We start from the raw sequence: 17,222 nt of genomic DNA, 5'->3' as shown, positions 1-17,222 counted from the left end.
TTTCTTCCCACGACTCACAATCATATCTTTGTTTTGTTTAGGCTTGAGAGTCTTTTCACCATGGTCACAGACTACCCAAGGAAAGGAATGAGATTTCTCTTGCTCCTCCCCAGGACCCTGCCAGGCTGGTGAGTTCTACAGTTCCAGCACTTAAAGTCCTGCATGCATTGTGTTCCCCAGACTTACCTCTGGGAGCATCTGGTGGAGAACAGAAAGGAAAGGGGAATTATGCGAGATCTGTTTGCGTACATATCCCTTCCATCTCTCCTCTGCACAACAAAAGCCAGCCCATGTACTTCTTGCAATAGATACAAGTCCATAGCATCTTTCCATGCTGTGCTCACAGCCTGTGCTTCTGCCAAGTGCCACCTGAGCTCCCAGCCCCCCTGGGCCCTGCAGCAGGAGCTTGCAGCAGTGGGGCACACTGAGGTGCATCCTGCTGTGAGACAGCACCAGCAGGAGCAGCAGGGACCAGCCTGTGGAGCCAGTGCTCTGCTGCACACAGGTGGGAGCCCAGGAGCTCCAGGCAGAGCGAGGCTGTAGTTTTATTGAGCAGTATCGATTCTGGCAGTGACTGGAGCACTTTGGTTTCTGTATCAGGGTTATATTAATGTTACAATTTCATAAAATGCAACTTCACTTCAAATGGTCCTGCAGCTGTTTCTCAGGCACTTCAATCTCTTTGCAATGAAGAAGAAACAAAGCAAATTCAGTTGTACCTTGTGTACAAGGTTCAACAAATGTAAACCTCTTGCATTTTAAGGATTCTTTTGCTATTTGAATACAAAACTGCATGGTTTAAGACAAAGTGCCCATCTTCAGTTTTTCAGACTTCTTTTTCTTTGCTGCTGAGAACCACACAATGTACTTCCCTGCCAGTTACTAAAATGCTTCTAAAAACTTGAAGAATTATTTGAAAAAGGGTATTCCTATTCCTTATGCATAAAACATGCATGCATATTCATATAAAACATTTAGAAAAATTTGTACCAGTTATAATTAGCATGTTTTGTGCATCTATTTTCTTTGCTATTAAATAACAAATTTGTGGTAACCATAGCAACTGGAACATCACATGATACTGGTGCTATTTTAGGGATAACACAAGTACCTTTCTTAAAGAAGCATTCACACCTCTAAGCTATGAATTTTAATAATTTTCACGATAAAGTATTTGTTGGGTAGATTGTATTCGTTCCTCACTCTAATGTTGATTTAATGTGGAATGCACTACCTTTCATTGCAGTGCCTATGACCACTTAAAAGCTGCGATGAGTTCCTCTTGTTTTGCAAAAAGGAAAGTGACTTAAGAAAGGTAAAAGAGAAGCAACGTGTGTTGAGGGGGAAAGTACAATAAAATGAAGGATTTCTCTTATTGTTTCTGGGGAAGGAGCTCCCATTGGTCATGTGCCTCTTCATGCATGAATGGAAGAAAGAAGGAAGGATGTACTTTAATCCTGGATTGGTATAACACCCACTGGAATAAGCCAGAGGTGTTGCATCAGCTCTAGCGGAAGATGGGAGAGGCCCTTGGGAAGTTCTTTTGGGAAGAGACCAGTTTGGCCATCTAAGCCACTTCCCTCCTGCTGCAGTCAAGTGTGTTCTTCTACTAAGTATGTGCTGTACACCACACCTCATACTATGTGCCTTCCAAGACACCTCTGAGCCTCATAGCTAATGAGATAAAGAACAAGAGATCAAATGCCACAACAGCAACAAGCCATTGAAAGAGATTAGGTGGCAACAAGGTCAGTATCCACATGCTAGGGTAGGGATTCTCTAAAATAAAGTTTTCTATAGTGTCATATTAGAGATAAGAACAAAATGCCTCAAGAATCCCTGCCAATGTTGTGATGAATTGAGGAAAAATGGAAGGACATGGAAGAAATTCTCTTCAGTCTCTGAAACTGGTAATTCAGTTAATTGTGAGAATATAAGATAACCAAACAGGCGCAGATGAGAAATGAATGCTGTTAAAAATATGCTGCCCACACTGATGTTCTAATGAAAAATGCTGGTTGACATGATTAATTGTTTTATCATAGAAGTGTCTGTAGAGATGAAACCCACCCTGAGCTTTCAGGATGGTGTTATCCATCTCCCAGAGCAGAGGTAATGAGGGATCATTCACCCTGGGTGACTCAGGCAGGTGGTTTGGGTTAATACACACACCGAAGAGGCCATTAGGTAGGGAATTACTTTGCCTGAGTCCACCTGCCAAGGTGGAGTTTGGAGCAGAGGAATTTTACCAGAAGGTGAAGAAACATGCTGGGGTTGAGGAAGGGAGCCATGAACTGGAGCTCTGAGGAGACACAGGAGTATGTACAAAAAATGAGGGGTTGCAGGACCTGCCAGGGCTGTGCTGGCAAAGGGCCCTGATGCCCAGGCAGCATTTGGGGCTGGAGGGTGGAGCCCCTAGCACAGCTCAGCAAGCTGCAGGCAGGCTTGGGGTAAGTTGCAAGGAGTAAAAATTAAGGAGAAGTTCAAGTTTATAAACTCACCTAGATTAAAGTTTACAAATCTGAGCCAGACTAGGGGTATGAGCCCAAGTAAAGATTCAGAAAGTAATGCTTTGCCTCTGGCTCCACTCTGTTCTGCCTGCCTTCTGTTTTCCTCAATTCAGGTGTATCATTTGGAATTTTTTTTAACTTCATCCTTTCTTACTTCTGACTTCTGTTTTATCAAGAAAGTCTGATTCTTCTTTGTTTAAAAAAAATATAGGGGTTTTCTTTTCATGAATAATTACAAATTTTCTACTTCAGCTATTTGAAAATTATGGATTTTGTTTCAAAAAATGCTATAGCAAACAGATTGAAAAATAAATTAAAGCGAACATTTAGCTATCTCAAAAATTGAAAGTTTTGATTATCCTAAACTAACCCTTAATTGTTTTCTATCTTAGCTTGTCCCCCTAGATAAATAATCCATGATGGAGCAATCCTTTTTCACCCCTCTTTTGCTACACCCCTGGAGACTTGCAGTGCTTGTTTGAGGAGGCCCTGGCAGGATGTGCTGTGCAGGGGCTGCCTGAGAGAAGAAGCTCCCTGCTTCCCTCCCCGCTCACCCCATGGGTTGTGTTATCCCTTTGGGATTCAGCCTGCTTCATTCTCTCTTGCTGCAGCTCTTGCTGTGCCATGTGTTTCTCTGTCCCCTCCACCAGTGGTTGGGGCATCTTCTCCCTTTGCCTGTGCTCTGCATAGGGACTGGTTCTTGGCTTGGCTAAGGATCTCCATCTTCCCTCCCTCCAGCGCTTCCCTCATCTTCCATTCTTGTTCTCCTCCAAATGCCTGCTTCTTAAGGAAAGTTTTGGGAAAAGATCTAAAAAGGCAGCAGTTTTCAGGGGTTTCAGCTGAGCCTTGAGGGGTGAACCAAAAGTAAACCTATTAGAGGCAAAAAGGGAAAGTTGAACAAAATGTTTTTTCTCTTTCTGCAAGACAGGAACTTCCCAATCTACTTTCTGTTTGGAAGGGGAGCAACACAAAGAAAAGGTTTGGAAGATGCTGGCAAGTGATAAAATACAAAGACATTCTTTTTCTTATATAGTAAATGAATGGTTTTCTGCCTTGCCTTTTGTTAAAGCTCTTAATCCAGCCTGTAAATAGGCACTTTCCATTTGGACTGACTGTTTTAGATATGAGATTAGAGCTGATCTGAAGTAATAGGATGAGAAAACAGGAGAGAGATATATATGAAAGAGAATGATACATTGGCTCACACTTCTGAACTTTCTCTTGCAGCACTTCTCGTATACTGTATGTAAATGTTCTCAAGTACAAAGTGCACTTCATTTTACTGCAGACCTAAGCTAAGGCATGGGCTCTGAGAGCCTGGCTGTTTGATCCCCGGGGGAAGCCCACCTGCCTCAGGGCAAAGCACAGATTCTCTGCCATAAAGCAGAACTTGAGAGGTAATTTTGTTGTGTGGCCTGATTTAGGCTTACAAAATGCTGGAAGAACTCTGCATTTAAGGATGCTGGAAGTGGAGATTCACTCTCCCAGATCCCAGAAATGGCAATAGGAAGCCTGACCAAGCAAAAAAGTCAGCAAAACAGGGACTTGGGACCAAGAGAACTCTTAATCAAAAAACAGATTATCTTAAAAGGAAAACTGTATTTCACATTCATGAAAAAAATTTTACTTTTTAAGCTACACAAACTTTTGCAATGAAGCTATAGCGTTTCTGGCTGCTTCTTTGGGACTATTCCATGGCTTTCTGTGAGTAAGGCTGTGGCATTGTTCTTCTTGGATTTGGAAGCCCTTCAATTCATATTCAGCTGCTGTGGAAAAAATCCTAAAAATTCACAGACTTGTCCTGTTTCCAAAGACACTTCTGACCCAGGCAAAGTATTCTAAAATCCTTAATAATTTTCTGCTTACTGAAAAACTTCACTGACTGAATAGGAATTTTTCCCTAGTCAGATATTAAAGGCAAGAAGAGATTTCTAGTGTGATTCTTAAAGATTAACATATATATATATGTCTATAGGCACAGTGAGAATATAAAATATGATGCATATATTTTCTTCTAAATTTAAAATGAATACATTAATCACTTGCTTTCCATTCTGTATTTAGGAATATTTAGATGCTATTTGATGCTATTTATATTTTCCAGGGTACCTCTTCATAAGAATAATTTTTTTATTAGGTACTACTAGGGCTGTATTTTAGAAGATATTTTAAGCCATATAAAGAGATAAACTGCCAACCAGCACCATCAAGGTCATTTGAAAAAGATGCTCAGACTAGAGAGCTGCAAAAACAAACTTAGTTTCTTCCATTTCTTGTATTATACCTGTGAAAACCAAGTGGAACTTTGCAGATCAATAATTAGGCTCAAGGAAAAAAAAAAAAGTACTTGAACAAAATCTCTCTTGTGCTGCTTACATCTGCTTTATGCATCAGCAGAAGTAAAGATCAATATTTGTGAAAGTAGTGTCCTGAACAGATTTCCTTCCCCATTGAAAATACTGCATGACTAAATAGGAAACCTTTAGAGGAGGGAGTGCAGGATCTGCCCTGGGTTCCCAGTCTGAAGCTGTCAGGGCAGAGTTGGTTGCTTGTAACACTCCCAGCTTTTCCACTGAACAGTATGAACAACAGACTGACATGCATGTGCCTGCTCTCTTTTTATTTAAAATAGTCTTTATCTCCACTGTATACTGTTCCAAGCTATATGGGCAAGTTCTTCCAATCTGCTAGTGGCTTTTGTTTTCTTTTCAATGTAAACCTGTTATCTGTCAAATCCACGACTTACATTAAGAGCATTTTAAATGGTTTTCAGTATTTGTATATAATGCATGTTTTCCTGATCAGCTGAAAGCTGTAAAAAGTTTGCTTTGAATTCTTCCCTAAGATATCTTTTTAAATACCAGTAGAAGGGAAGTTTTAATTCTGTGCTTTAAGCAGTACAACCACTTGAATATCCCGTATTTCAAATACAAAGCCAGAGTATTTAAAACATAAAAATAAATCCTTTATTTGGCTTCAGTATCAGTATGACTGTTAATAAAAGGTGTGTTCTTCATTGCCTGTTTTAACATGACACGGAAAAGGTTTCATTTCAATTGAATTAAATCTCAACTAAGTTAACTAATAAACAGGAATATCAGGTGATGGCATGGCACCACCCAAGTTGCTAATGCAAAATGATGAGTGAGCAGTGAAAGGTCAGTCCTGCGACTGGGGCCTGCAGATGCAACCTGATTTTCATATTGATTGTGTTTTCCAGTGGGCTTCAGGTCAGGAGCTGAGACCTCGGGGCTTGCTCTGTCTGCAGCTGTCTCACTGTCTTCTTTGCTTACCTTGAGCAAGTTCTGCAATATTGCTGTACTGCTTCTCCAAGGATAAAATAGATCTAATGTTTATCAGTGTTGCAAAGGCATCAGCGCTTAGGAAAAGGTCTTAGGTGTTCCCTACGAGGAAGATGCTATGCACAGTAAAAGATTCACTCTGTATGTGTATGTATATATAATCTCAAGGGTTAATGTTTCTCTGCAGGATTGCAGGATATTTATTTTTACCCATTATTACATCCATTGTGAATTACTGTGCTTTTTTTACAAAATGGGTTTACAACCAGGAAAAGAGAAGATACAGGCACCTGTTCTGGGAGGGAAGTAACATAGAACTGTATATGTTATACCAAAAGCATTTGTTGATACATAACAGATCAATATGCAACTGCATAATAAGGTTGAGAGATGAGATTAAATGTTCAAATAGGTGTACTAATTAGAAGGGACATGTACATCCACGTATAGAGAACCTGACTGTGAGAAAATGACAGAGATTCAGCACTACAGTGAATTATAAATGTCAAATTACAAGGATGCATGTAAAAAAAGCTTGTAACTGTTAAGAACTAGACTCTGTATTCATGTGAAAGCTGTTGCCTTTATCATCTTCTTAGATCCCTCTAAGGTGTTCTGTCATTCACTGTCAAATTTTCTACGTAAGATAGTAAGACGTATGTCACACAAGTGTCCAAAACTGCTCCTCTCCCTTTGTCAGGACACACCAATATATTTAGAGGGATTTGTAAGCAGAAGGAATATTAAGCAGGAGATCTGCTTAAGTATTAGCAGTCAGTCACAGAATTTTTCCCCCTCGGATGTGACAAAATCGAACACATGATGCCCAAAATGTAGGGGAAAAGGGAAGCTGCAATGTGTGTTCAGATGGCTGTGGGCTCAATAGGTTATTAGCCATAGTCTGCACAACAAAAATGGATGCTAACTAAATTTTGATGTGCAAGAGCATGTGTTTAATTTGCAAGGTATTTTTTTAATTAAAAGGTAAATAGCATTTATAATTCTTCTCACAGACTGAGAGCAGCAATAACACCTACGGAGCTCTCAAGACACCTGAAGAACTACTTTGATGCATCTGGTCCCTGCGGTAGGTACATTTAACAGTTGACTACTTAAGTGATATTTTTTGTTTTTACACAACACTGGTTATTTCTTCTAAAAATTTCTAACCATCAGTTGCAAGATATTAGTTGCATGAAATGTGTAAAATACTCAACCATGAAAGTGTGGTGAAAGTACCTCCCCAAGTATAATTGACTTGACAAGACATTTACCGTGGTGCAGATGACTTGCATGTGAATGTGAAGGACTTCACATGAATATGAAGGGACAAAGTCTGTCTGCACAAGCTGCGTTCAGACCCTTCTGCACACAGGCCTCACAGACCACAGCAGTGGAATCACAGCTTCTGAGGGTTCCTTTTCTTAGCTATGTCCTCTCCTTCAACACAAGTTTCCAAGCTTGCAGAGTTTATAGTTCATTTCCTCTAAGGTCTTTGAAACTCAACACCCCATTACAGGTTTTGGGCAGTTGAAGTTCCTTCAGCAGAACCCATCCTTCAGCCAGGGTGCTCCTCACTCCCACATGCTGAGGCGAGTCCATGGCTGCACCCACGGCAGAAGCTCTCCAAAGGTTTCACGAATTTGTCAACAGGGCAGCTGAAGCCCAGAAAGGAACCGAATGGGAAGGCAGTGCCAGCTCAGAGGTGGGTGTTGTGCATGGTTGTGTCACCCTGCTCACTATACTGCTGCACTCTGAAACCTGAGCCTCTTCTGCTGGCCCCCAGCAGCACTCAGCAGCCACAACTGCTGTGGAGGGGACCTGCCCAGCTCTGAGAGACAGATGCCTCGCTTGCCAGTGGTCTTTAGGGACAGCATCTCCAGGTCATTTTCCAGTGTGGAGCCCAGCAGCTCACATTTTGTTAGGCTGCTTGAAGTGAGTACAATGGCTGGGAAGAGATGCGCGCTGCTGACACCAGTCTCTCTAATATGTTAAAGCTGGATCATGTTCTGCGCAGAGGGTCTGATGGTATCAGCCTCCAGAGAATCAGTGTCTGACACTCCCAGTCTGTTGTTCATATTGGTTTGGTCTCAGCTGAGCTATTTCTAACAACGAAGAACATATCTGAGCGAGTTACAATTTGCTGTAATCATATTTTTCCAGTTTTTCTCTGTGATAATTACTCCCATAAATATCATTGCTTCACCTCAGCTCAACAGAGTGCTCTCTGTTTCTGTGCTCAGTCTCAACCTTCCGTACTTGGATTGCTGGGGAAGAGCAATGATAGCATTTGTTGTTACCAGAACCACTCCAGCTATGGGACTGTTGGGGTTTCCCGAGCTAGTTCTGTTTCTTTGCAGTATCAGCTGTTAAAAATTGCCTTCTGAATTGAAAATTGTGAGAAAATGCATTAAACTGCACCTATGTTTAAATTAATTAGTTAATGATAATAATAGTAATAATAATTCTTAAAGGTTTGAATTGGTTTTCAACCATGCAGAGACTTGAAAACCAGAACCCAGGATGCAGATTTTCAGTTAAATCTCTCTGGCTTTACTGCTGGTCCCTGGGCTTAGTTTAATGACAGAGAGTGTTTTTAATGTAATCAATGGGCTGAAGACCTCAGTAATTCTAGTCCCTAGCATGGATGCTAACAGCTTGTCTGAGAGCCTTGAAGCCCAAAGACTTTATAAGAGTATTGTCTGGTTTTGACTGCTGGTTAAGAGTTACAGAAACATTTCAACTTCAAAGTGCCAGGCACCAGCAGTACCCAGAAAGGAGATGCTTGGCGTGAGACCTTAAGATGCAAGTGAGTATGTGGGAAATAAAAAGAGGCAAGAATAGAAAGATTGCTGCCCCATTTTAAAAGTGGTAAAATGTGGCAAAAGACTAAAGGACTAGCTAAAGTTACCTCTGTTGCCTGTGGCAGACCTGGCATTTGAAGCCATGTCTCCAGATTTCCAATGTACCCTCTTAACTACAAGGCCATTCCTCCCCTCCAGAAAATGATATATAGGTATATAAATGTGCATTGATGTAATGCCAAGTTATAAACCACAAGCCTTTCAGAACTCATGTCCCTGATAGATTACAAAAGAACTTGAAGTCAGGAGAATTGTGGTTTGTCTGACCTTATGCTAATCATTCTCCCTACTTGTGTCTTGGTCAAACTGAAAATGGATAGAATAATGAACCCTTTTGAAAACTGTAATTTCTGGGTGTTGGTCATGACCCAGTTTTTATAAGTTGCTAGGGTATGGGTATAATCAGGGAAATGGAGATTCTATCTTATGAGACAAGACTGAAAAGCTTGATTTAAACAAAAGAAATTATGAGAAGGAATATTAGTACACTGTGAGGGGAGTAAATATCAGAACTAATTAAGTTCAAGGACAAAATTGGCATCCGAACAAATGGATGTAAATGGGCCCCTAATAAACACAGCCTGGAAATTTTAAGCCAAATTATGAGATTCTGGAACAGTTTACCAAGGGGAATAGTAGAGCCAGAGAAAGTAAGGGCTTTTACGTGGATCTGAATCAGTTTGTGAACTGGGTATCATGCCTCAGAGAACCAGTCTGTCATCCAGACAAGTCCAGTGTCCCCAGAACACCACCAGGATGTAACATCAGGTGATGTTCTGGAAAAACATTGTGAATGGCTACTTCTGTCTCAAATTCCATCCTTTGTATTCTGTTTTCTAGGCTCCTCAGTTCAGAATCTCTTCAATTCTCTTATTATCTCACCAGCCTCGCATTTGAGGTGTTATTCAATATTTCCAGGTAATCCTTCTTTGCTTTCAAGAGCCGATGCAGGAGCATACCTGGAACAGGTCAAGGTAACAACATTGAACTAGAAACTCCTCGTGTTGGCTGCTGAGGATGGGAGAGCGAGGTGGCGGCAGGGGCGTGCAGAGGCAGGTGGCAGGGCAGCACACACAGCGTTCTTCTAGAACAGCTGAAGCCTCTGTGCAGAGGCTGGACACTACCCCCACGGCGCATCCCTCTGGAGTAGACGCCTGCCGAGAGCCTGCTGGCAGCGTCTTCAGTGCCTTCCTTCCCGAGGGCAGGCGGCCGCTCCTGCTGCTGGAACAGGAGAGCGCAGATGCTGGCGCAGCCCCGCACCCCCGGCGTCCTGCCACGGGACGGGGCGGCAGACCCGGCTCGCCTCCTTTCCTTGCCCTGCCTGTGCCCACACCCTCGTCCCCCGCCGTCACCCCGGGCGGGGGCACCGCCTCTCCCCGGGCGGGCGGGGCGGGCGCTGCTGGGGCGGGCCCCGGCCCCGCCCGGCTGCGGCCCCGAGCGCGGCCAGCAGGGGTCTCCGCCGCTCCGCCCCGCTCCGCCCCGCAGGCGGGCTGCGCCCGGGGACGGCCCGGCCCGGCCCCGCTCCGCCGGCCCCGGCAGCCCCCCGGCAGCGCCCTCCCCCGCCTGCCCGCAGCCCCCGCCGCGACGGCGCTGCCGCGGCTCCGCGGGTGCGGCCCGGGCCGGCCGGGCCCCGAACGCCCCCGCGCAGCTTCCGCCCGCCGCGGCTCGGGGCCGGGAAAGCGGGACCGGCGGAGCGGCAGCCCCGGCCGGGATGGGCGGCGGCTGCCGGGAGACAAAAGGCCGGCGCGTGTCCGCCTCTGCTGCAGCGCGGGGTGTGCGGCCGCTGCCCCTCCCCGGGCCGCCTGCGGCAGGGACCGGGTCTGCCGCCCGACCGCAGCCCAGCCGCCCTCCCCGCCTGGCTGCGGCTCTGGGAAGAGGCTGTCATACGTGAGGGGTGCTAGGCAGCGCGGCGCAGGCGGCCCGCGGGGGCCGGCGGCTTGCCCTCCGAGCGGATGCCGAAGCCCGTGTGCGCAGCGTTAACCCCGGGCAGGAAGCGGAGAGAGGGTAATAGAGCGAGTCCTTACAAGCCCGTGTGGAGGTGTGATGGGAAAAAGAAAGGGAGCGGCACATTTTATTAGGCACTGAATCTCCTGAATTATAAGTAGCAAAACCCTAACGCCGTAACTCTGGGCTAGTTGGGTTTTTTTATTCTGGTACAGCGTTTTGCTCGTTACCGCGTAAGCGGTGCCGGTGCGTGCGGAGGCACGGCAGAGCGTGACTGCCGGAGTGGCACCGGGCGGTGCCCAAAGTTCCCGCTGTCCCCGCAGGAGCAGGAAGCATCCCTTTGCGTTGGGGGGCGAGGGGCTGGGGCGGAAGGAGGGGCTGCTGCCGGGCTGCCCCCTCGCAGCCGCCGCCGGAGCCCGCCTGGCTTCCCGTGAGGTCTCCCTGCGATCAGGAGTGAGAGAAGCAAACTCTGAAGTTGTGCCCGAAGAAAAGTTGCCCGACTGGAGAAGTAGGGGAGATCCTGAGTGTCGCCACCTGCTCAATCCTGTTTGATCCTGGGTTCTTCCTGCTTTTTCTGCAAACCCAGGGTAACAGCAGAGTTTGCCTAGGAAGCTTGCCGTAGTTTTATGCAGACAAGGGGAGAAAGAAAACAACCCGTCTTCAGAGTGGCACCTCGCCTTGTTCAGTCTTCTCGTCTCCTGGCCAGGGCTGGAATGGAGGCTAAAGGCGGCCTGAGCAGTGCTGGTGCTGGCTCTCCCCACTCGTAGCCCCTCCTAAAGAAAACACGTCTGAGCCCTCGTGGTGAAGAACCAAATCCGACAAAAGTTGGATCTTTCTCGAAGAGGGGCCCGGGGGCGCCGAGCCCGGCGGCTCCCGTCCGCGGAGCGCTCGACAGCGGCGGAGCGCTCGCCGCGGCTGGGACTTGACCTGCAGAGGGCAATAGTTGGACGCAAATGCCAACAAAGGCAGCGGGGCTCGCTGGCTCGGTGCCGCGGCCGGGACCCGAGAATGCTGTGTAGGTAGGCAGCAGTGCTTAATTAATGTATATTGAAACAAAAGATCGGGTAAAGTGTTTGATTTGTCTTTAGGCTACGTTTTCAAGGCTAATCTAATTCATAACCGTTAGATTTCTTTAAATATATTAACACAAACTTCCAGGAGAATCATGGGGTTGACTCCAGAATTGCCCTAAATGATAATTGTTTACCGGAACGTTTACATTCAGCTGCTTGGATTCGTATTATTGGCGTTATTATTCTTTGCGACTCAGACAGGAGAGATGGAAACGAAGGGGAACTTTCCTAATTTTTGTAGCGATTGTCAGGGCGACCGCGCAGACTTTGTAGGAGGAGGCGGCAGCCGCCCGGCGCCCTGCCCGGCTGAGAGGGGCCATTGTGTGCGGGACCGGGCCCCGTTCAGCACCGGGCGGGCGGACAGCTCCGGCCCGGCCCGGCCCGGAGCCTCCGCCTGCGCTTGGGGCGGGCGGATGAGCACTCGCCTTCGCTTGCCCTAGCAGTCCTTCTCCCCGCTGGTAATGCATTCATCAGGGAGTGGAAAAGAGCATCCCGACGGGCGCACTTTGTCTCCCCGTCGGTGTGTGTAGACGCGGCTGCCGTAGGCGTCTGTGACTTGTGCACATATATGGCTTTAATAATTACACATAAGGCTCTATAACCTCATAATTCAAGAAAGACTAGAAAACGCGACCGAATTGGAGTGTTGGCAGCAGGGGTGATTGCAGGTCTGGATGCATACTCAGTCTCTTCCCAACTGGCCGCCCCCTTCCCCTCCCCCCCCCCCCCCCCCAAATCATATTTATCTGAGATTATGTCAAATTTCAGTGATCGGAAATGTCTTGCCCAAGCCCCATTCCCACTGGAAAAAGTCAAAAGGGCTCCTGGCATTAAGACGACCTTGCGTCATTCCTGATGAAATTAGCAGAGCTACTTGTTTAGAGCTTTGCTAAGGATGCACTTTGGTGACAGTAAGAAGTAAGAAATTTGGGGTTTAACCCCACATCTAAGCAGGATCTGTCTGCTTTCACTAGCTGCAAAGCCTGAGACCAGCACTTGAAAGCGCCTTAGACCCGCAGTCCATTTTTCACTTGTCTTTAAGTGCAAGCGATGGGAATTGCTAACCTCGGCTAAGAAAATTTCATTTTCCCCATCTTGCTAAACGGTTCTGGTCGACATATGTTTGTTATCAGAGAGAGGTGCTATGAACACAGAGCCATTTTCTTAGCAGCTCTTTGACTCTGTGTTACCATAGTCCCACACGGCATTGGTCCTTTCCCGTTGGGAAGTCATGAATAAGAGACTATGAAGCTTGCACGTCAGATCTTCCTCAATTAATCCACCATTAGCATGTTCGGGATCCTCTACTGGATGGTTAACAGCAGCATTGGTAACTGTATGCTGTCCATACCCAATTATGCTCTGCTAAAAATGAACTCTGCAGAAGAACCTTCCTGAGCTGTCAGTGTCTCCCGTTTTCCTATTTTAACGCTTGTGTGTAGTGGCAGGCGACAGATGGTGTAGATCAGATCGATTTGATTGCATTAGGCGATTTTTTTTTCCTCCTCTCTCCCCCCGACTCCTTTTCTGGAAGCCCACATTCATCTGAGAGGCGATCGCCGGGGACATGGGAAGCAAGAGCAGCCGCCGATGTGTGAAAGCAACGAGACATGGCCAGCCAGAGGCGCCGGGGTCCCTTCACGGGGTTTGTTAACATGGTAATCCGGCACCAGGAGAGAAAGCTGCTTTCTGCTGCCCAGAGCCCATTCCCCATCACACATCAGATGACTCCCTGGCTTTACACACAGTTGGAGTTTTGCTCGAAACGTGGATTTAAAGGGTAAGCGCTTCAACGGAGGTGGATTTCTGGTTGTTACTCGGGTAGGTGGCAAAAGGAGCGATCTTCCAGCGATTTTAAAAAGAGGCTCCCTTTAAGCGGGCATGAATATTTGCTTCTTCCTTTCTTCTCTCTTTTTTTTTTTTTTTCCCTGCGCCCCCTCCCCTTTCACCAGCAAGCCCCCTAATTCAGAACAATTTCTTACACAGAAAGACGTCGCGCCTCTCTATTGACGGTTGGGATCAATATTCCCCCCTCTGAAATTTGCTTTTCGTGGAGAGCCCGAGCTCTGCTCAGACCTTCGCTCCTGATAGCTTAATTGTTTAATTCCCTCCATCCGATCCCCTCCCTTCTGTGTGTGTGTGTGCGATGTGTGCGTCCCCCTCCGCGGGCACGGCGGAGGTGCCCCCCGGGACCCTTCCGTGGCCCCGCCGGGCTGGCGCTCCGGCGCCCGGGCTCTTTTAGCGCGGAGCGGGGCGGCAGCGCCGATAAACATGGCTTTCCGGAGCCGCTGAACAAAGGTATTTAGTGCCGCGGCGCGCCGCCACGGGCACCTCCCGCACGCCGCGGAGAAGGTGCGAGGCGGGCAGCGCGGCGGGGGCTCGCGGCCCCGGTGCCGCGGCCGGGAGCGCCGGGGCCGGGGCGGGCAGGGGCGCGGGGCGGGCAGGGCCCCGGCGGCGGCGGCGGCGGCCCGGGAGCGGCGCGGCGGCGGCGCTCGGCGCTGTCCGTCGCCACGGGTGCTGAGGGGCCCGCGGGCGGGGGCGCGGCGGGCCGGGCCGGTGCGGGGCGGCGGGGCCGGGCACGGGAAGTTTCGGCGGGCGCTGCATTAGCGGGGAATAGTGGGGGGGCTGTTGTTCGGGGAGGGGAAGGGCAGTGTCAGATGGACACAGCCAGAACAGCGCTGGCGCCGCGCGGGGTTGCGTTTCCCCGAGAATCGCATTCTTTAATATTTAAAAAAAAAAAAAAAAAACAACAACCCAAAAAAAAAACAAACAAAAAAACCCAACCCCACGCAAAGTTTGGATTTCTGCCTAATTCTCGATGCATTTGTGGAGCGCCTCCCAATTTCGGAGAATATCGGTCTAGGGTATCAGTATAGAGTGTTTTCGCCATGACTCGGTGCATTTCACTTTTTCAAACGGCTTTTGTTCAAGTTGAAGGAAACCCACTGCATCAGTTATTTGAGTTCCAACAGCTAATAGGGTGACAGCCTTCAGTTTCACAGCAGGGAAAAATTACAGTGTTTGTTATTTACTTTCCAGCTGCCATTTAGAATACGACTAGAAAGCTTGCTCTGTTACAGGATACAGGAAATAACACCTAAAATGAGATTAAAACAGAGGAGAGTGTGTTGGAAATAATTTTTAATTTTTTTAAGCTAATGTAGCTATCGAAGTATTTTTTTTTCTCTCTCTCTCTTTGTTTTTATCATTTCTTTCAAATTCAAGTAAGAGTCTATGATACAAAACAAATGCTGTCTTCTCGTATGTTTTCATAGGAAGCATAGTGGTAATACGTCAACAGAGGCAAGGGCTCATGTTAAGGAAGAAATCTGTAGAAAAAGCAAGCATCTTGTATTAATTTCAGTTGGAATCTAATCAACAAGCTGGTCAGTCACCGAGTGCAGTGGATAATGAGGGCTGTGTGTGCTGCATAATTACTGATGGCTTGAAGAAGTGCGGAGTACCTCTGCTCTGCGCGGGTTCGGACCGTGCAGTGCTAATTTCATTGCCCCCTCCCCATCACTCACACGGAAGCTGCTCTTAGCATCAAGAGCCGGGGTGAAATAGCACGGAGAAGTTCCTTAGCGCTAGGCGAAGTGTGCCGTGCCATGACGTTGCAGAGATCCTTTCTATTTAGTTGGCGAACAATAAACGTTTATTATCACCGCGGCAGATCATCAGACAAAGCTTCCCCCTCCCGCCTCCCCCAGGCACGAGCGCTGCTGATAAGGGAACCGCTCCGGGTGACAGGCAGAGCCGCAGGCGCCATTCGGAAATAACTTCTTTTATTATTGTTATTTTTCCCCCGGTTCGCCTTTTGCAAACCCTGGCAGGGCGGCGGCAGGTGTCAGGGCGGAGGTGCGCTGCCGCCGCCCCCGCCCGCCGCCGCGGAGCCGCCTGCCCGGCTCGGCGCCTCGCAGCCGCCCCGCTCCGCCGCTCGGGCACGCGCGGCGAGCACGGAGTGCGCCGAATCTCTACTTTGAAGCCTTTTTCGCCTTAGATTTTGTGGCTCTAGGAGGCCTGATAGAGGAGTGCCTCTGCTGAGATCGGAGCCTTTGCTATTTTTTTCTTTGATTTTTTTTTTTTTTTCCTCTCCATTGCCTTCCTTTCCGCCCTCCCTCCTCTTGGTAGCACATCGAGTCAGTGTGAGTCAGGACTCGTAAAATGCATTTCCAAAGCTCAGATGAAAAGTCTCTCAGGCGTGTCTGCTGCTTTATCGGAGCTTTCCCAAGCCCACCTATGCAAACAGATTTGTAATATTTGTGTGCTTAACCGTGCATCTCTTTTACAGGAATCTGTTGCTGCGTATGACATCTCTTGCAAGCTCCCAGAGAGAATTGATGGCGCATACAGCTAGGGAATAGGATACCAGAGAAGCACAGAGGAAGAATCCAGGCAATCACCAGGTAAAGTCAGCCTTACTTTGATTTATTTCCTTTCATCTCGCCTGCAAGCTCTTGCCCACTCCAGTAAGGGAGCAGGAGAGCAGAGGGACTGTACCTGTGTGTATTAAATGCCTACTCGTCTCGTTCGCTTTCTTAGGATGGGAAGGTTCAGCGTCCACTGGATATGGGACAAGATCGCTTGGCAACCCTTGTGGATTCTCCTTCTTCTGGAGGCGAATTATAGTTATGGATTTATTGTCCCGGTGCAGCACTTCCACCAGCAGCAGCAACAGCAGCAGCTTTCTGACTCTCTTCGGTGACGGGTATTCTTGGGTGGATAATACGGATTACGTTGTTATTGCTTAAGAATACGCGTAGTCGAGGAGAGTACCGGCGGCGGGCAGGCAGGCAGGCAGCGCGACCGCCCCCAGCCCACCAGCTGGCTCCTCACCTCCTCTAGTTGCCAAGGTAGCACCTTTTCCATCTTTTCCTACGCTTTGCAATGTTTCATTCTGTGTCTCTGCCCGGGCGGGGGGAGCTCGAACGCCCTGTCTCTTGCGGAGGGGGGTGCCCGCTGTGTGTGCGTGCGTGGGAGCAAGCCCAGGGCTGGGGAGGGCCGCGGCAGGCTGGCCAAGCTCCTCGGCAGAGGGTGGCCGGGGGAGCCGCGGCCGCTGCGGGCTGCGCCCTCGCGGGCAGCGCTCTTTAGGCTGCGCCGGGGCCGGGGGACGGCTCCCGCCCCGTCCGGGCAGCCCCGGTGCCCCGCCACTCGGTCGGCAGCCCCCAGCCCGCTCCGTCCGCGGCCCCTCGCCCCTCTCCCGCGTGGGACGCGGATGGGGAGCCGAGGCGGCCGGCCTCGCCTGCCAGGGGTCCCTCCCACGGGACGCGGAGTGCCCGCAGGGCCGCGGCGGCCCCGGCTCCGTGCGCGGCCCCGGCAGAGCGCGGGCTGCCGCCCCGCCGGCGCTCACGGCCCCGCGCCCGCAGCGGCCGAGGCGTGCGGGGCTGGGGTGCCCGCGGGCGGGCAGGTGCCGAGCACCCCGTGCTAGCCAGGCGAGGGACAGCCCGCACGGCCACAGAGCGCCCGACGCCCGGGGAACCCCTCTTCCCCGGCTGCCGAGGGGCTCGGCCGTCCAGCGGGGCCGCTCCG

The 17,222-nt window shown here is 48.8% G+C and overlaps 1 long non-coding RNA gene across 6 annotated transcripts in view; it reads left to right on the top strand.

The window, feature by feature from the left end:
* The window catches only part of LOC110467949 (uncharacterized), a 111,989-nt gene extending 103,967 nt beyond the window's left edge, over window positions 1–8,022 (top strand). For 5 of the 6 annotated variants that reach the window (XR_002464945.4, XR_014956897.1, XR_014956899.1 and 2 more), the window contains 4 exons: window positions 42–128; window positions 1,247–1,315; window positions 6,826–6,899; window positions 7,332–8,022. This is a non-coding gene — a long non-coding RNA (uncharacterized LOC110467949). Of the gene's footprint in view, window positions 1–41; window positions 129–1,246; window positions 1,749–6,825; window positions 6,900–7,331 lie in introns of all 6 variants that reach the window. The other variant, XR_014956900.1, reaches the window with a different exon arrangement.
* The last annotated feature ends 9,200 nt before the right edge of the window (window positions 8,023–17,222 follow it).

Source organism: Lonchura striata, chromosome 8, assembly GCF_050655825.1.
Source record: "Lonchura striata isolate lonStrDom1 chromosome 8, ASM5065582v1, whole genome shotgun sequence".
NCBI classification, from domain to species: domain Eukaryota; kingdom Metazoa; phylum Chordata; class Aves; order Passeriformes; family Estrildidae; genus Lonchura; species Lonchura striata.
Note: the sequence above shows the minus strand (reverse complement) of the source record. Positions and strands in the feature narration are given on the sequence as shown.